The 18893-nt window shown below is 37.2% G+C and overlaps 1 pseudogene; it reads right to left on the bottom strand.

Annotated features, from left to right (window-relative positions):
* Positions 1-2419: 2419 nt before the first annotated feature.
* LOC140847349 (cytochrome b-like) lies at positions 2420-3161 on the bottom strand (annotated as a pseudogene).
* Positions 3162-18893: the final 15732 nt, after the last annotated feature.

Here is an 18893-nt window from a genome sequence, read left to right as displayed (position 1 = left end):
ATGCTGGTGCTCCTGTGTTGGGTGCATATATATTTACATTGTTTATATCCACTTGTTGGACTGAGCCCTTTATCATTATGTAATGTCCTTCTTTATCTCTTGTTACTTTCTTTGTTTTGAAGTCTATTTTATCTGATACTAGTACTGCAATACCTGCTTTTTTCTCACTGTTGTTTGCATGAAATATCTTTTTCCATCCCTTGACTTTTAGTCTGTGCATGTCTTTGGGTTTGAGGTAAGTCTCTTCTAAGCAGCATATAGATGGGTCTTTTTTTTTATCCATTCAGTGACTCTATGTCTTTTGATTAGTGTATTCAGTACATTTACATTTAGGGTTATTATCGATAGGTATGTACTTATTACCATTTCAGGCTTTTGATTCCTGGTTACCAAAGGTTCCAGATTACTTTCCTTACTATCTAAGAGTCTAACTTAACTCACTTAGTATGCTGTCACAAATGCAATCTAAAGGTTCTTTTCTATTTCTCCTCCTTTTTCTTCCTCTTTCATTCTTTATATATTAGGTATCAAATTCTGTATTTTTTGTCTATCCTTTGATTGACTTTGGGGATAGTCAATTTAATTTTGCATTTGCCTCGCAATCAGATGCTCCACCCTCCCTACCATGATTTTACTATCTCTGGTGACAGCTATCCAACCCTAGGAACACTTCCATTTATAGCAGTCCCTCCAAAATAGACTGCAGAGATGGTTTGTGGGAGATAAACTCTCTCAGCTTTTGCTTATCTGGTAATTGTTTAGTCCCTCCTTCAAATTTAAATGATAATCCTGCTGGATAAAGTAATCTTGGTTCCAGGCCCTTCTGTTTCATGGCATTTAATACATCGTACCACTCCCTTCTGGCCTGTAAGGTTTCTGCTGAGAAGTCTGATGTTAGTCTGATGGGCTTGACTTTGTATGTGATCTTATTTCTGCCTCTGGCTGCTTTTAACAGTCTGTCCTCATCCTTGATCTTTACCATTTTAATTACTATGTGTCTTGCTGTTGTCTTCCTGGGGTCCCTTGTGTTGGGGGATCTGTGGATCTCCATGGCCTGACAGACTATGTATTTCCCCAAATTGGGGAAATTTTCAGCAACTACCTCCTCAAAGACACTTTCTATCCCTTTCTCTCTCTCTTCTTCTTCTGGTATCCCTATAATGCGAATATTGTTCTGCTCGGATTGGTCACACAGTTCTCTGAATATTCTTTCACTTTTAGATATCCTTTTTTCTCTCTGTGCCTCAGCTTCTTTGTATTCCTCTTCTTTAGTTTCTATTTCATTTATTGTCTCCTCCCCCATATCCAACCTACTTTTAATACCCTCCATCATGTTCTTTAACGATTGGATCTCTGACCTGAATTCATTCCTGTTTTCTTGGATGTCTTTCCGTACCTCCATTAGGATGTTGATGATTTTTATTTTGAACTCCATTTCAGGAACAGTCACAAGGTCAATATCATTTAAATCTTTCTCGGGAATTGTATTAACAATTTTACTCTGGACACGGTTCCTTTGGCATTTCATGTTTGTATGTGGCGCCCTCTAGTGTCCAGAAGCTCTATTCTGGAGCTGCTGAGCCCCTGAAGCAATGTCGGGGGTCGCAGGGGAGTTGTACTGGTGCCTGGGGGTAGAAAAGAGCTGTTCCCCACCTCCTGGCTGCTGTGCCTGTCTCCACTGCCTGAGCCAGTGAGCCGGTCACACAGGTATAAGTTTTTGTCCCAGAGTGGCCGGACATGGATCCCTGCTTTTCACAAGCAGCTGGAATCCAGTCTCCCCAGGAACTATGCCTGTATTAACTTTCCAACCCAGTAGTCATGCGAGTCTCATGAAAGCACCACAAAATGTAGGTTTGTGTTCCCAGAGCAGATCTCTGGAGCTAGGTATTCAGCAGTCCCAAGCCTTCCACTCCCTCCCTGCTCCTTTTGTCTTCCTCCCGCTGGTGAGCTGGGGTGTGGGAGGGGCTCAGGTCCTGCAGAGCCACAGCTCCGGTACGTTACCCTGTTTCATGAGGTCTGCTCTTTTCTCCAGGTGTGTGCAGTCTGACGCGTCCTCTTTCCTGTGGCTCTCTCAGGATTAGTTGCGCCAATTAAATTTTCTGATTGTATCCAGCTTTAGGAGGAAGCCTCTGTCTCTCCTCTCACACTGCCATCTTTAATCCCTCTGTTTGTCTGTTTTATAATAGGGCATATTTCATGTATTTGGCAATCCAAAAAAGAATGTGCTTCAACACTAGCATGTCACAGACTTACAATATACACTTTAAGCATAATGAAATCTCGGAATCACTTATGTTGAATACCAGCTTTGGGTGCTGTCAGTGGAACTGTTGTTCCTTCTTTGAAGTCTTAGGGAGAAAGGTTTGTTCTCCTTTTCTGGTTTACAAGACCAGGGTAATTGATATACTACAAAGACTCTTCATTTTATGAGGTTATTTTCAATGATTCCTATGCTTGGTATGATTGCTAGGATCAGAGTGAAGTACAGGATTGATGCTAGTTGTCTAATTATAATAAAAGGGTATTTGATTGGCTAGCTTCCAATTCATGTTAATGTTGGTAAGTCTGCTACTAGTAACCAGAATACAATTTGACTAAAGGGGCAGAATATTGTGGTTCATTGTTTTGATGTGTGTAACATGGCAATAATTGCTAGGACTAGGATTTGGAGAGGATAAGAGCTAGGATGCCTCCTAGTTTGTTGGGAATTGAGCAAATAGAAAGCATCATTGTAGTTTGATATGGGGGATATGCTAAGGGGATTTGCTGGTGTGTAGTTATCAGGGTCTCCTAGTAGGTCTGGGGACAATAGTACTAACATCATAAGTGTTAGGATTCAGAATAGAAGGCCTATACCATCTTTAATGGTGTAGTAGGGGTGAAATAAGATTTTGTCCGAGTCAGATATAATTCCTGTTGGATTGTTAAACCTGGTTTCATTTAAGAATAGGAGGTGTATGATTACTAGGAATAAGATGATAAAGGATGCATACAATCCATAATATAAGCCTCATCCAATATGGATGAATAGACAAATGAAGAATATGGACACTCCATTAGTGTGCATGTATCAAATAATTCATCTGTAATTAATATCTTGGCAGATGTGTGTTACTGTTGAGAACACACATATCAGTCAGTGTATCTGCTGTGTAGCGCATTGCTAGGAAGAGGACTGTCAGGGCTTTTAGGATTAGGCAGATTCCTAAGAGTGAGCCAAAATTTCATCATGCTGAGATGTTTGAAAGGGTGGGTAGGTCAATAAATGAGCTATTGATAATTTTGATTAGTTGATGTTGGTCATTAAATGCTTATAGTTGAATGACAACGATGATTTTTCATCTCATTAGTCATGGTAGACTCCACATAGGAATAATGATGATACACATTGTGTTTATTTTAAATACAATCTTTGTAATTAATTTTGTACGTTTTTCTTCAAAACATTCACCCATTTAAGGTGGGCTTGGGTTGATTATAGGTTGTGAGATTGGTTGTGGGATTGTAATTAATTTTGGTGGTTCCTTCTTAGGTCTAATGGTGTTTTTATTTATCTTGGGGGAATGCTAATTGTTTGGGGCTAAAGGACAGCTATAGCTATTGAGGAGTATCCTGAGGTTTGAATACCGAATTCAACTGTATTGGGAACACTTATTGTCGGGGTGCTCATGGAAGTTTTATTAGTGTATTTTGTGTTAAAAAATGATGAGGTAATGGTTATGTTTGAGTTTCATGGTCAGTGTGATTGGATTATTTATGATACTGGGGATTCTGGTTTTCTTATCATTATTTATTTATTTATTTATTTATTATTTATTAAATTAAGGTATTATTGATATACACTCTTATGACGATTTCACATGAAAAACAATGTGGTTACTACATTCACCCATGTTATCATATCCCCCCTATGCCCTATTGAAGTCACTGCCCATCAGTGTAGTAAGATGCCACAGAGTCACTATTGGCCTTCTCTGTGCTACAATGTTTTCCCCTTGGTCCCCCCACACCATGTGTGCCAATCATAATATCCCTCAATTCCCTTCTCCCTCCCTCCCCACCCACCCTCCCCCACCCTTTACTTTTGGTAACTGCTAGTCCCTTCTTGGAGTCTGTGAGTCTGTTGCTGTTTTGTCCCTTCAGTTTTGCTTTGCTGTTATACTCCACAAATGAGGGAAATCATTTGGTACTTGTCTTTCTCCACCTGGCTTATTTCACTGAGCATAATATCTTCCAGCTCCATCCATGTTGTTGCAAATGGTAGGATTTCTTTCTTTCTTATGGCTGAATAGTATTCCATTGTGTATATGTACCACATCTTCTTTATCCATTCATCTACTGATGGACACTTAGGTTGCTTCCATTTCTTGGTTTCTGTAAATAGTGCTGTGATAAACATAGGACTGCATATGTCTTTTTGAGACTGGGAAACTACATTCTTAGGGTAAATTCCCAGGAGTGAAATTCCTGGGTCAAATGGTATTTCTATTTTGAGTTTATTGAGGAACCTCCATACTGCTTTCCACAATGGTTGAACTAGTTTACATTCCCACCAGCAGTGTAGGAGGCTTCCCCTTTCTCTGCATCCTCACCAGCATTTGTTGTTCCTATTCTTTTCTATGTTTGCCATCCTACCTGGTGTGAGGTGACATCTCATTGTGGTTTTAATTTGCATTTCCCTGATAATTAGAGATGTGGAGCATCTTTTCATGTGCCTGTTGGCCATCTGAATTTCTTCTTTGGAGAATTGTCTATTTATATGCTCCTCCTATTTTTTAATTGAGTTCTTTGCTTTTTGGGTGTTGAGGCATTTGAATTCTTTATATATTTTGGATGTTAACCCCTTGTAGGATATGTCATTTACAAATATATTCTCCCATACTGTAGGATGTCTTTTTGTTCTGTTGATTGTGTCCTTTGCTGTACAGAAGCTTTTTAGTTTGATGTAGTCCCATGTGCTCATTTTTGCTTTTGCTTCCCTTGCTCAAGGAGATGCATTCAGGAAAAAGTTGCTGATATTTATATTCAGGAGATTTTTGCCTATGTAGTCTTCTAAGAGTTTCATGGTTTCATGACTTACATTCAGGTCTTTGATCCATTTCAAGTTTTCTTTTGTGTATGGGGATACACAATAATCCAGTTTCATTCTCTTGCATGTGACTGTCCAGTTTTGCCAACACCAGGTGTTGAAGAGGCTGTCATTTCCCCATTGTATGTCCATGGCTCCTTTATTGCATATTAATTGACCATATAATCTGGGCTATATAGTCTGTTCCTTTGGTCTATGGGTTTGTTCTTGTGCCAATACCAAATTATCTTGATTACTGTGGCTTCATAGTACAGCTTGAAGTCAGGGAGCGTAATCCCCCCAGCTTTATTCTTCCTTCTCAGGATTCCTTTGTCTACTCAGGGTCTTTTGTGGTTCCATATGAATTATAGAGCTATTTGCCTGGTTTGTTGAAGAATGCTGTTGGCGTTTTAATAGGGATTGCACTGAATCTGCAGATTGTTTTAGGCAAGATGGCCATTTTGTCAATACTAATTCTTCCTATCCATGAGCACTGGATGTGTTCCCATTTATTGGTATCTTCTTTAATTTCCCTCATGAGTGTCTTCTAGTTTTCAGAGTATAGGTCATTCACTTCCTTGGTTAGGTTTATTCTTAGGTATTTTATTCTTTTTGATGCATTTGTGAATGGAATTGTTTTCTGGATTGCTCTTTCTGTTAGTTCATCATTAGTGTACAGGAAAGCAACAGATTATTGTGTATTAATTTTGTATCCTGTAACTTTGCTGAATGCAGATATTAGTTCTAGTAGTTTTGGAGTGGAGTCCTTAGGGTTTTTTTTTGTACAATATCATGTCATCTGCAAACAGGGACAGTTTTACTTCTTCCTTACCAATCTGGATGCCTTTTATTTCTTTGTGTTTTCTGATTTCTGTGGCTACGATCTCCAGTACTATGTTGAATAGAAGTGGGGAGACTGGTCATCCCTGTCTTGTTCACGATCTTAAGTGAAAAGCTTTCAGCTTCTCAGTGCTCAGTATGATGTTGTCAGTGGGTTTGTCATATATGGTCTTTATTATGTTGAGGTACTTGCCCTCTATACCCATTTTGTTGAGAGTTTTTATCATGAATGTATGTTGAATTTTTTCAAATGCTTTTTCAGCATCTATGGAGATGATCATGTGATTTCTGTCCTTCTTTTTGTTTATGTGGTGGATGATGTTGATGGATTTTCTAATATTGTACCATCCTTGCATTCCTGGAATAAATCCTACTTGATCATGGTGGATGATCTTTTTTATGCATTTTTGAATTCAGTTTGCTAATATTTTGTTGAATATTTTTGCATCTATGTTCATCAGGGATATTGGATTGCTCTTTAATTTTCTTTTTTGTGGTGCCTTTGCCTGGTTTTGGTATTAGGGTGATGCTGGCCTCATAGAATGAGATTGGAAGTATTCCCTCTTCTTCTACTTTTTGGAAAACTTTAAGGAGAATGGGTATTCAGTCTTCACTAAATGATTGATAAAATTCAGTGTTGAAGCCATCTGGTCCAGGGATTTTGTTCTTAGGTAGCTTTTTGTTTACCAGTTCAATTTCATTCCTAGTAATTGGTCTGTTTAGATTTTCTGTTTCTTTCTGGGTCAGCTTTGGATGGTTGTATTTCTCTAGAAAGTTGTCCATTTCATCTAGGTTAACCAGTTTGTTAGCATATCATTTTTCATAGTATTTTCTCACAATTCTTTGTATGACTGTGGTGTCCATAGTGATTTTCCCTTTCTCATTTCTGATTCTGTTTATGTGTGTAGGCTATCTATTTTCTTCATATGTCTGGCCAGGGGTTTATCTATTTTGTTTATTTTCTCAAAGATCCAGCATCTACTTTCATTGATTCTCTTCTTTCAGTCTTCTCAATTTTATTTATTTATGCTCTAATCTTTATTATGTCCCTCTTTCTACTGACTTTGTGCCTCATTTGTTCTTCCCTTTCTACTTTCAATAATTGTGAGTTTAGACTGTTCATACTGGATTGTTCTTCTTTCCTGAGGTAGGCCTGTATTGCAATATACTTTCCTCTTAGCATGGCCTTCGCTAAATCCCACAGATTTTGCAGTGTTGAACTATTGTAGTCATTTGTCTCCATATATTGCTTGATCTCTGTTTTAATTTGGTCATTGATCCATTGGTTATTTAGAAGCATGTTGTGAATCTGGCTAGGGGTTTATCTATTTTGTGTTTGTGGGCTTTTTCGTTTTATTTGTGTAATTTATTTCTAGTTTTATACCTTTGTGGTCTGAGAAGCTGGTTGGCACAATTTCAATCTTTTTGAATTTACTGAGGCTCTTATTGTGGCCTAGTATATGATCTATTCTTGAAAATGTTCCATGTGTACTTGAGCAGAATGTGTATCCTGCTGCTTTTGGGTGTAGAGTTCTGTAGATGTCTGTTAGGTCCATCTGTTCTAGTGTGTTGTTCAGTGCCTTTGTGTCCTTACTTATTTTCTGTCTGGTTGATCTGTCCTTTGGAATGAGTGGAGTGTTGAAGTCTCCTAGAATGAATGCATTGCATTCTATTTGCTCTTTTAATTCTGTTAGTATTTGTTTCACATATGCTGGTGCTCTTGTGTTGTGTGCATAGATATTTATAATGGTTATATCCTCCTGTTGGATTGACCCCTTTATCATTATGTAATGTCCCTCTTTTGCTTTTGTGACTTTCTTTGTTTTACAGTCTACTTTGTGTGATACAAGTACTGCAACACCTGCTTTTTTCTCCCTATTGGTTGCATGAAATATCTTTTTCCATCCCTTCAATTTTAGTCTCTATGTGTCTTTGGATTTGTTGTGATTCTATTATTGGATTCATATAGTTGGGTCTTGTTTTTTCATCCATTCAGTGACTCTATGTGTATTTTGATTGGTGCACTCAGACCATTTACATTTGGGGTGATTATTGATAGGTATGTACTTATTGCCATTGCAGGCTTTAGATTCGTGGTTACGAAAGGTTCAAGGGTAACTTCCTTACTATCTAAGAGTCTAACTTAACTCACTATTACAAACACAATCTAAAGGTTCTTCTTTTTCTCCTCCTTTTCTTCCTCCTCCATTCTTTATATATTAGGTATCATATTCTGTACTCTTTGTCTATCCCTGTTTATTACCTCTGGTGACAGCTATTTAAGTCATCTTAGGAACACTTCATCTATAACAGTCCCTCCAAAATACACTGTAGAGATGGTTTGTGGGAAGTAAATTCTCTCAGCTTTTGCTTATCTAGAAATTGTTTAATCCTCCTTCAAATTTAAATGATAATCTTGCCAGATAATGTATTCTTGGTTCAAAGCCCTTCTGCTTCATTGCATTAAATATATCATGCCACTCCCTTCTGGCCTCTAAGGTTTCTGCTGAGAAGTCAGATGACAGCCCGATGGGTTTTCCTTTATAGGTGACCTTTTTTCTCTCTCTGGCTACTTTTAATAGTCTGTCCTTGTCCTTCATCTTTGCCATTTTAATTATTATATGTCTTGGTGTGTTTCTCCTTCAGTCCTTGTGTTGGGAGATCTGTGCACCTCCATAGTCTGTGAGACAATTTCCTTCATCAGACTGGGGAAGTTCTCAGTAATTACCTCCTCAAAGACACTTATATCCCTTTTTCTCTCTCTTCTTCTTCTGGAACTCCTATAATATGAATATTGTTCAGTTTGTATTGGTCACACAGTTCTCTCAGTATTCTTTCATTCTTAGAGACCCTTTTTTCTCTCTTTGCCTCAGCTTCTTTGTATTCCTCTTCTCTAATTTCTATTTCATTTATCATCTCCTCCACCATATCTAATCTGCTTTTAATACCCTCCATTCTGCTCCTCAACAATTGGATCTTTGTCCTAAATTCATTCCTGAGTTCCTGAATATTTTTCTGTACCTCCAGGAGCATGTTTATGAATTTTATTTTGAAATATCTTTCAGGAAGATTAGTTCAGTCTCATTCGACCATTTTTCTGGGGTTGTTGAGATTTTGCTTTGAACCAGGTTCCTTTGACATTTCATCTTTGTATGTGGTGCCCTCTAGTGCCCAGAAGCTCTACTATCTGGAGCTCCTCAGCCGCTGGAGTGATGTCGGGTGTTGCAGGGGTGTGGTGCTGGTGCCTGGGGCCAGGAAAGAGCTGTTTTCTGCTTCCAGGCTACTATGCCTGTCTCCACTGCCAGAACCAATGGGCTGAACACACAGTTGTAAGCCTCTATGCTTTGCGATTATAGCTGCTGTAGGTGGGGCTTCCCTCTGGCTGGCCTGATGCCACAGCAGGGTTTGCCGGTTTCCGAGCCAGGCATGGACTGACTGGGAGAAAGACACAGCAGGCTGTGTATCATGGTGGGGAGCCTTGGAGCTGCATAGCCAGCCAGGGGGATGAAGCACCTGAAGCTCATGAAAGTTTCCAACCTGCTGGGAAGAGTGCACCCAGACAATTTTGTCTACCTGTCCTTTCTCCTGAGCGGTAAGCTCTGTGCAATCCTTGCCGTTTTAGCAGCCCTCTCACTTTTAGGAAGTCTCTCAGACTGCCCACCTTTCTTTTGTCCCAGAGCAGCCAGATGTGGATGCCTGTTTTCCACAAGCAGCTGGAATCTCATTCTCTCCAGGTGTTCTGCCTATCTTAGCTTTCCAACCCCAGTGATCACCAGAGCACCATGCTATGTAGTTTCATGCTCCCAGAGCAGATCTCCTGGGCTGGGTGTTCAGCAGTCCCAGGCCTCCACTCCCTCTCCACTCTGATTCTCTTCCTCCTGCTGGTGAGCTGGGCTGGGGGAAGGGCTTGGGTCTCACCGGGTCACGGCTTTGGTACGTTTTCCTGTTCCCTGAGGTCTCTTCTTTTCTCCAGGTGTATGCAGTCTGGCACAGCCTTCTTTCTTGTTGCTCTTTCAAGATTAGTTGTATTAATTATATTTTTGTATTATATGTCATTTTAGAAGGAGGTCTCTGTCTCACCTCTCACGCTGCCATCTTTTCAGATTCTGGGTTTTTTAGTGTGGAAGCTATGGGAATTACTGCTTTACATAGTTATGGGACTTAACTTGTGATTGTGACTGGCTAGTCGCTATTGATTTATGTTGTGATTGTAGAAGTTACTCAAGGGTATTAAATAAAATTAGAGTTAGAATTAGTATTATTACAAAAGATAGAAAGTATAGCTTAATGAGGCTATTTTAGTTAGATACTAGTAGTGAGATTTTTATTTGGAAGAGTGAGGTGGATTTTGCTAGACTATTTTCTAGTCAGATTAGGTCTGGTAGTAGGTATGCTGACTTCTGGGTGTTTCTTAGTGTGATGAGTGGTCATGTACTGTGTATAATAGTAGGGAACTAGCAGAGTAAGCTAAAAATTTGAGTACGTTTGAAAGGGCATCAAATTTTAGATTTTGTGTTGTAGTAAAGAGTACTAATGCTAGCATAAAGGATTGTGATGTTTAGCACTGTTAATTTTAGGTAGCATGGTACGGTTATGTGTGTGATGGATGTTGGGAGGATATTGTTGGATAGCAGGAATCTAGTAAAGATGCTTCCTAGTATTAAGTGTTAAACAGACTTTATTAGTGTTGGGTGGTTTTCATTATTGTGATTTGGCTGAAAAATTCGAGCTGCCCAAGGAGTGTGAAGATGATTCAAATGCTGTAGGCAGCCTTCAGGGAGGTAGCAATGAAAGAAATTAGTAGGACTCAGGCATTTGTGTATGCCATGTTAGTGGTTTCAGTAATTAGGTCTTTAGAGTTAAAACCAGTAAGAATTCCATGCTATTGCTGTTAGTGCTAAGCTTCCAATGGTAAGGGCAGTAGTGGTAAAGGGTAAGGTATTAAATAGTTCTATTTTCCAAATGTCTTGTTCCTCATTTAGGTTGTGAATAATTGACCCAGAACACATAGATAATATAGCCTTAAAGAAAGCATGTGTGCAGATATGTAGAAATGCCAGGTGTGGTTGATTAATGCCAGTAGTTACTATTATTAGACCTAGTTGACTGGAGGTTGAGAAGGCTATAATTTTTTTAATGTCATTTTGAGTTAGGACTCAGATGGCTATGAATAGAGTGGTAATAGCCCCTAAGCATAATGTTAGTGCTTGAATAGTCTTAGTATTTTCTATTAAGGGGTAAAAGCAAATTAAACAGAATATACCTGCAACCACTGTAGTGCTAGACTAGAGTAATGCAGATATGGGTGTGGAACCTTCTATGGAATAAGGGAGTCATGGGTGGGGGCCAAATTGGGCAGACTTTCCAGTTGCACCAAATAGAAGTCCAATTAGAGGAAGGTTATTAACTTCAAGATTAAGAATAAAGATCTGCTGGAATTCTCATGAGCTTATATTAAATAAGAATCATACTATTGCTTTAAAAAGCTGATATCTCCAATGCAGTTATATAAAATTGCTTGCAGGGCAGCAGTGTTTGTGTCTGTTCATCTGTCTCACCACCTGATCAGTAAGAAAGATACAATCACAACTCCTTCCCAACCTATAAAAAGTTGAAAAGTTTGTTGGCAGTAAGTAGAATTATTATTGTAATAAAAAAAGTAAGAAAATACTTGAAGAATAGGTTAATGTATGGGTCTGAGTTTATATATCAGAGTGAAAACTCTATAACTGATCATGTGACAAGAAGTGCTACTGGTATTAATATTGTTGAGAAGTAGTCTAGTTTAAAGCTTAATGTGATTTTTAAAGTTTGGATTGTCATTCAGTGCTAATTATAAAATTGCTTCTTGATTTGAACATATAAATGTTATTGCAGGAATTAGGCTGATAGTGCATGCATATGACACAATCATTTTTACACATAGTGGGTAATTTTTGTTTTTGTAGATGTTGGAAGGGATAATTAAAATTAGCACAATTAGTATTAGAAACAATGTTAATGTGGAATAGGTAAATATATTTGATTACTTTTATTTGAAGTTTCACCAACTTTTTGGATCCTAAGTCCAATGGGTAACTACCATCCTCTAAAAGCTTGAAAAGCCATATATTTACATGTGGGTACATTAGCAGTTCTTGTGTACTTTTTTGGCAAAGAAGAAATTATAGCCTTCTGTCATCAGACTCACAATCTGGAGTTTCTATTAAACTATATTTATAGTAGATTGGCCCTAGAATGATTTTGAGGTTTATAGATACTATCAGGAGGATAATATATGTAAGGCTATCAGGATGTTTCCTGGTGTAAAAGATGGGTCAATACTATTAATGTGGTATATGTACTTGCTGCATTGTGTTGTTATTAGTATATACAAAGAATATAGAGTGGTAATGATAATAATTGTTCCTATCAGAATAATAGTGATATTAGATTATGAAAATGATACTATGACTACAAGCAACTCTCCAATTAACTTAGTAGTAGGGGGTAGTACTAAGTCAGTTAGGCTTGCTAAAAGTCACCATGCAGCCATTAGTAGTAGGAGTGTTTGTAACCTATGCATTGAAATTATAGCTGTGGGTTCATTCATAATTTGAGTTTGCTAGGCAGAATATTATGGACAATGTTAGGCTGTAATCAACTATTAGGGCAGTAGCTCCTATATAACTCCATGGTGTTTGATAAGGATTGATATGATTGCTAGTGCTACATGAATTCCTGAGAAGTAAGCAATTAGTGATTTTAGGTCTGCTTGATGTAAACAGATAAAGTTAGTTATAATTATGCCTCAGAGGGAAAGTATGGAAAAGAAATATGCTATGAAGCTTGTTGCTATGTCTAGTATGAATGTCATTCATAGTATTGTATAGCCTCCTAATTTCAGTAGGAGAGCCTCAAGTACTATGGAACCTGGAATGGGAGCCTCAATGTGGGCTTTTGGTAATCATAGATGTAAACCATATGATGGCATCTTTACCATGAAGGCTATTTTACATGCTAATCACATGAGCATGTTGGATCAAGAAGTGGTCATAGCTTTGGCTCAGTGTTGTATTATTAGGATACTAAATGAGCCTGTTGTGTTTTGGATGCAATTCAGAACAATAAGAAGGGATAATGAGCCTATTATGGTGTAGAATAAGAAATAAAACCTGCGTTTAACAACTCTGGTTTCCTCATGGTGTGTGATGATAGTAAGGGTTGGTACAAACATTGCCTCAAATAGGATGTAAAATATAATTAATTCTGTGGCTGTGAATGTTATAATTAAGAGGGCTTGAAGTGTTCACTAGCATTGTGATATAAAGTTCTTTTCAGGTCAGGGGTTCTTTGGACAGGTGGAACTGGCTCACCATGAGTATTATTGGGAGGAGTCATGTTGTTAGTGTCAGTAGAGGCACTGACAGTGGGTCAGAGAAGAAGCTTAGTGAAAAGTTTAGGCTATTCTCATCATCTTGATTGAGAATTGAGAGACTGATATAGCTAATTAATAAGCTATAGGTTGTAGTATTAATTCAAAATATATTCTTGTTTGATAGTAATGTTAGAGAGATTAATATAGTTGGAATAATAAGCTTCATCATTGGTGAAGGTTGAGGTTTTGTATGTAGTCAGTCCCATATGTATTAGAGACTATAACTAGCAGAGATAATCCTAGAGTAGCTTCAAAGGCTGTGAACACTAGTAGAATAATGGGAGCCACATTGGTGAGTGTGAAGTAAATATTTAAAATTGTTGCAGCTAGTATTACAAACAGAATATTATGGCTTCTAGACATAATAGTGAGAATATAAGATGTGATTGATATATTAATAGCCCTCACAAGTGAGATAATAAATGTTACCATGATTTTAATATAGACTGAAGATATTTGATAACTATGAACTTAATCACAGTTTACTGAGTCAAAATTATTTGTTTTAATTAAACTACTTATCATATTTATTTCATTCTAGGACTTTTTGAATTCATTCAAAGGTTAGGCTGATAGCTAGCAAAGTAATTAATGTTAGTGTTATTGTAAATACAGTTTTTAGATAGCTCATTTGCAATGCTCTTGGCAAGGCAAATAGGAGCGCAATCTGCAGGTTAAATAATAGGAATGTGACAGCTCCTAGGAAATATTTTATTGAGAAAGGCATGCTGATCCGATGGGGTTGAATCTGCATTAATAAGGGCTTACTTTTTCTGAGTATGCATTTAATTGAGGGAGTCAGAAAACAATAAGCACAAGTAGAGATGCTAGTACTGTATTAATAATTAGGGTTAATAGTAGTTGTATTATTTTCTTTCAGATTCTACTGAAGCTAGTTGATTGGAAGTCAACTGTACAGTTTAATACTAATTAACTATGACCTTCATCAATAAATTAATATGTAAAAGAATTGTCAAAGTCTAAGATAGGTCAGTATCAGGGGACAGCTTCAAAACCAAAGTGATGATTAGGTGTAAAATGATATTTTAGCTGGCATATAAAACAAGTTATTAGAAACAAGGACCCATTGACACTACCCCAGCCCTCCCCCAGCCCAATTGGACTGGTGCTCACAGCAGCCACCTCCAAGTGCTCCATTCTCCATCATTGGCAGCTCAGCCCCATATCATGCTTTCCTGAATGCCCACCTGGCCCACTTGGCCCAGAAGCAGTCGGACATTACTGCCTGGAGGCAGAGGGACACGTTCCCAGCTTTCCTGACCCTCTCTCAGCTCAACTGGTGAGATATATGTAGGAGCCAGCTCCAAAGGCACTATTGTCCTCACTGGCAGCTCAGCTCCATGGCGGTGCTTGCCTAAGCACCCAATCTATCCAACCCACCAGTCCATCAGCAGCTGCCATTGCTGCCAAGCAGGTAGAGAGTAGCCACACCCACAATGATCACAGAGGAAGTGCCACATGGCACACAAAGGGCCTGCAGAGGCAACCTGTCAGCCTCTGCTGACAGAGATCAGCCACTACTGGCATACAGGTAGAAAGGCAGCCCCACTCACATCCCACCAACAGCAACTGTGGATCCATTACAATAGAAAACTAGGCATTGGTGATCAAGGAGTCTTGAGCTTCTGGGCACCACAGGATGCCTTCATGAAGCATTATTTTCTAGACAAGAGTCAAGTGGATCTATCTAATACAAAGGAAGAAAGATAGAAGCCCAGAAGACAAAATAAGGAGGCAGAGGAATATGTTCAATACAGAAGAACAAAATAAGAACCCAGAAAGAGGACTAAATGAAATGGAGATCACGTCTTCTTGATAAAGATTTCAAAGTAATGGTCATAATATGCTCACTGACCTGCAGAAAAGAATTGAAAAATCTCAGTGAGAACATCAACAAAGAGATATAAGATTTGAAAAAGAGCCACTCAGAGTTGAAGAATACAATAACTAAAATGAAAAACACAATGGAGGGAATGAATAGACTGCCAGAAATAAATGGAAAAATCCATGAGATGGAAATTAAAGAACAGGAAAACAACCAAGCAGAAGAACAGAGAGAAAAAGAATTTATAAAAATGAGAAGATTCTAAAAGAACTGTGTGACAAAACACCAAATGAAACAATATTCACATCATAAGGGTCCAAGAAGAAGAGAGAACAAAAATGGCAGAAAATATCTTTGAAGAAATAATAACTGAAAACTTCCCCAATCTGGAGAAAGAAGTAGACACCCAGATCCACTAACAAAAGGAACCCCATAAAGACAACACCAAGAGATATAGCAATTAAAATGGCAAAGATTAAAGTTAAAGTGAGACTCTTAAAAGCAGCAAGAGAGAGGCAGACCATTACCTCTGACAGAACACTGTAAGACTATCAGCAGATTTCTCAATAGAAACTTCAGAGGCCAGAAGGGAGTGACAGGAAATATTTAGTGTATTGAAAAGGAAGAACCAACAAGATTCCTCTACCCAGCAAGGTTATCATTCATAATTGAAGGAGAGATTAAAAGTTTCCCAGATAAATGAAAGTTAAAAGAATTCACCAAACTAAACTGTTTGGTGTTGCAGGATATGTTAAAGGGACTTCTATAGACTGAAATGTTCTTAAGCCTAAATATTTTTCATCAGTGAAAATAAATGAACAGTGAAGGTAGTAGACCATATACTTACTAAGTATGAAATTATAGTAAATAAATAAACTATACACAAAATCAGTGAAGGGATACACAAAAGATGTAAGTTGTGATGTCTTATACATAAAGTGTGGAGGAAGAAGAATAAAAATATAGTACTTTTAAATGTGTCTGAAATAAGGTAACCATCAACTTAATATAGACTGTTATATATTTAGGAAACTTTCTATGACCTCATGGTAACCACAAAACCAAAGCCTATAATAGATACACACAAAAATTTTTTTAAAGAAATCCAAGCATAACACTAAAGAAAACTATCAAATCAAAACAGGAAAGTATGAGAAGAAGAAAGAAAGAGAGAGGAACTACAAAACAACAAGGAAACAATAAAGTGGCAATAACTACATAGCTACCAATAATTACCTAAGATATAAATGGAACAAATGCACCAATCAAAAGACATAGGGTGACAGAACAGATAAATAAACTGGAGCCATCTATATATTGCCCACAAGAAACTCATTTCAGTCTGAAAGACATACGTGTGAAAGTGAAGGGATGGGAAAAAATATTTCATGCAAGTAAAAGTGAGAAAATAGCAGAAGTAGCAATACTTGTATCAGACAAATAGACTTCAAAACAAAGAAAATAACAAGAAACAGAGAAGCACATTACATATTGATAAAAGGATCAGTCCAGCAAGAGGATATAACAACTGTAAATATCTGTGCGCCCAACATAGGAGCACCTAAATATATAAAACAAATAATAACAAAACTAAAGGGGGAAATAGCAACACAATCATCTTAGGAGATGTTAATGCCCCACATATATCAATGAGCAGATCATCCAGACAGAAAATAAACAAGGAAACAGTGGCATTGCATGGCACATTAGACCAGATGGCTTTAACAGATATGTACAGAACATTCCATGCAAAAGCAGCAGGAGACACAATTTTTTCAAGTGCACACGGAACATTCTTCAGAATAGACCACACATTAGTACATGAAAAGAACCTTAATAAATTAAAAACTATCGAAATTATGTCAAGCAGTTTCTCATACCACAATGGTATGAAACTAAAAATCAATTACATGAAAACACAAAACCCCCACAATCATATGGTGGTTAAACAACATGCTTCTAAATAATCAATGGATCAATGAAAAAATCAAATAATACACAGAGACAAATGAAAACAAAAATACAATAGTTCAAAACATGTGGGATGCTGCAAAAGCACTTCTAAGAGGAAATTACACAGCAATACAGGCCTACTACAAAGAGAAAAGAACAATCCCAAAGACAGTCTAAACACACAACTAAAGAAACCAGAAAAAGAAGAACAAATAAAATCCAAAGTTAGTAGAAGAGGGAAATAATAAAGATCACAGCAGCAATAAATAAAATAGGGAATAATAAAGCAATAGAAAAAAATGAATGATATCAGGAGCTGGTTCTTTGAGAAGATAAACAAAATAGATGAATCCTTAACCAGACTTATCAAGAATAAGAGAAAGGGCACAAATAAACAAAAACAGAAATAAAAAAGAGACATTAGAACTGACACCACAAAATACAAAGCATTATTAGAGATTTCTATGGAAAGTTATATGCTAATAAGATGGACAACCTGGAAGAAATGGACAAATTCCTAGAAAAGTGCAACCTTCCAAGACTGGCCAAGGAAGAAACAGAAAATCTCAACAGACCAAATACCAGTAATAAAATTGAATTGGTAACAAAAACTCCCAACAAACAAAATCCAGGATCTGATGGATTCACAGGTGAATTCTACCAAACATTTAAAGAAGAGCTGAAACCCATCCTTCCTAAAATATTCCAAAACTTGAGGGGAAAATACTTCTAATCTCATTCTATGTGGCCAGCATAACTCTAATACCAAAATCAGACAAAGACACTACAATAAAAGAGAATTACAGACAAATATCCCTGATGAACATAGATGCAAATACCCTCAACAAAATACTAGCAAACAAAATTCAAAAATTCATTAAAAAGATCATCCATCATGACCAAGGAGAATTTATTTCAAGGATGCAAGTATGGTACAATATTTATAAATCAATCAATGTGATGCACTACATTAACAAAAGGAGAGATAAAAACCATATGAACATCTCAATAGATGCTGAAAAGGCATTTGACAAAATCCAATATCCATTCATTATAAAAAGTTTCAATGAAATGGGAATAGAGAGAACATATCCCAACCTAATAAAGATCATATACATAAAACCCACAACTAACATCATAGTCAATGGTGAAAAACCTAAAGCTTTTCCTTAAGATCAGGAGCAAGACAAGGATGTCCACTCTGCTTTAATTCAACACAGTTCTGGAATTCCTAACCATGCCAATCAGACAATATGAACAGATAAAAGATATCCAAATTGGTAAAGAAGAAGTAAAACTCTCACTATTTGCAGATGACTTAATACTATTTATATAAAACCCTAAAGATATCACCAAAAAACTATTAGAGCTAATAATAGTTATTATTTAGCAAAGTTGCAAAATATAAAATCAATATACAGAAATCCATTGCATTCCTATACACTAATGACAAACTAACTGAAAGAGAAATCAGGAAAACAATTCCATTTGTAATTGCATCAAAAAGAATAAAATACCTAGGAATAAACCTCACCAAGCTGGTGAAAGACCTGTACTCTGAAAACTATAAGACACTCATGAAAGAAATTGAAGAAACACAAATAAATGGAAATCTATCCCATGCTGATGGATAGGAAGAACTAATATTGTCAAAATGGCCATCATGCCCAAAACAATTTACAGATTCAATTAAATCCTTATCAAAATACAAATGGCATTTTTCATTGAATGGGAGAAAATAATCCTAAAATCCATATTGAACCACAAAA

The sequence above is a fragment of the Manis javanica genome, chromosome X (assembly GCF_040802235.1).
Source record: "Manis javanica isolate MJ-LG chromosome X, MJ_LKY, whole genome shotgun sequence".
In the NCBI taxonomy this organism is placed as follows: domain Eukaryota; kingdom Metazoa; phylum Chordata; class Mammalia; order Pholidota; family Manidae; genus Manis; species Manis javanica.
This window is presented reverse-complemented; position numbering and strand designations above follow the sequence as displayed.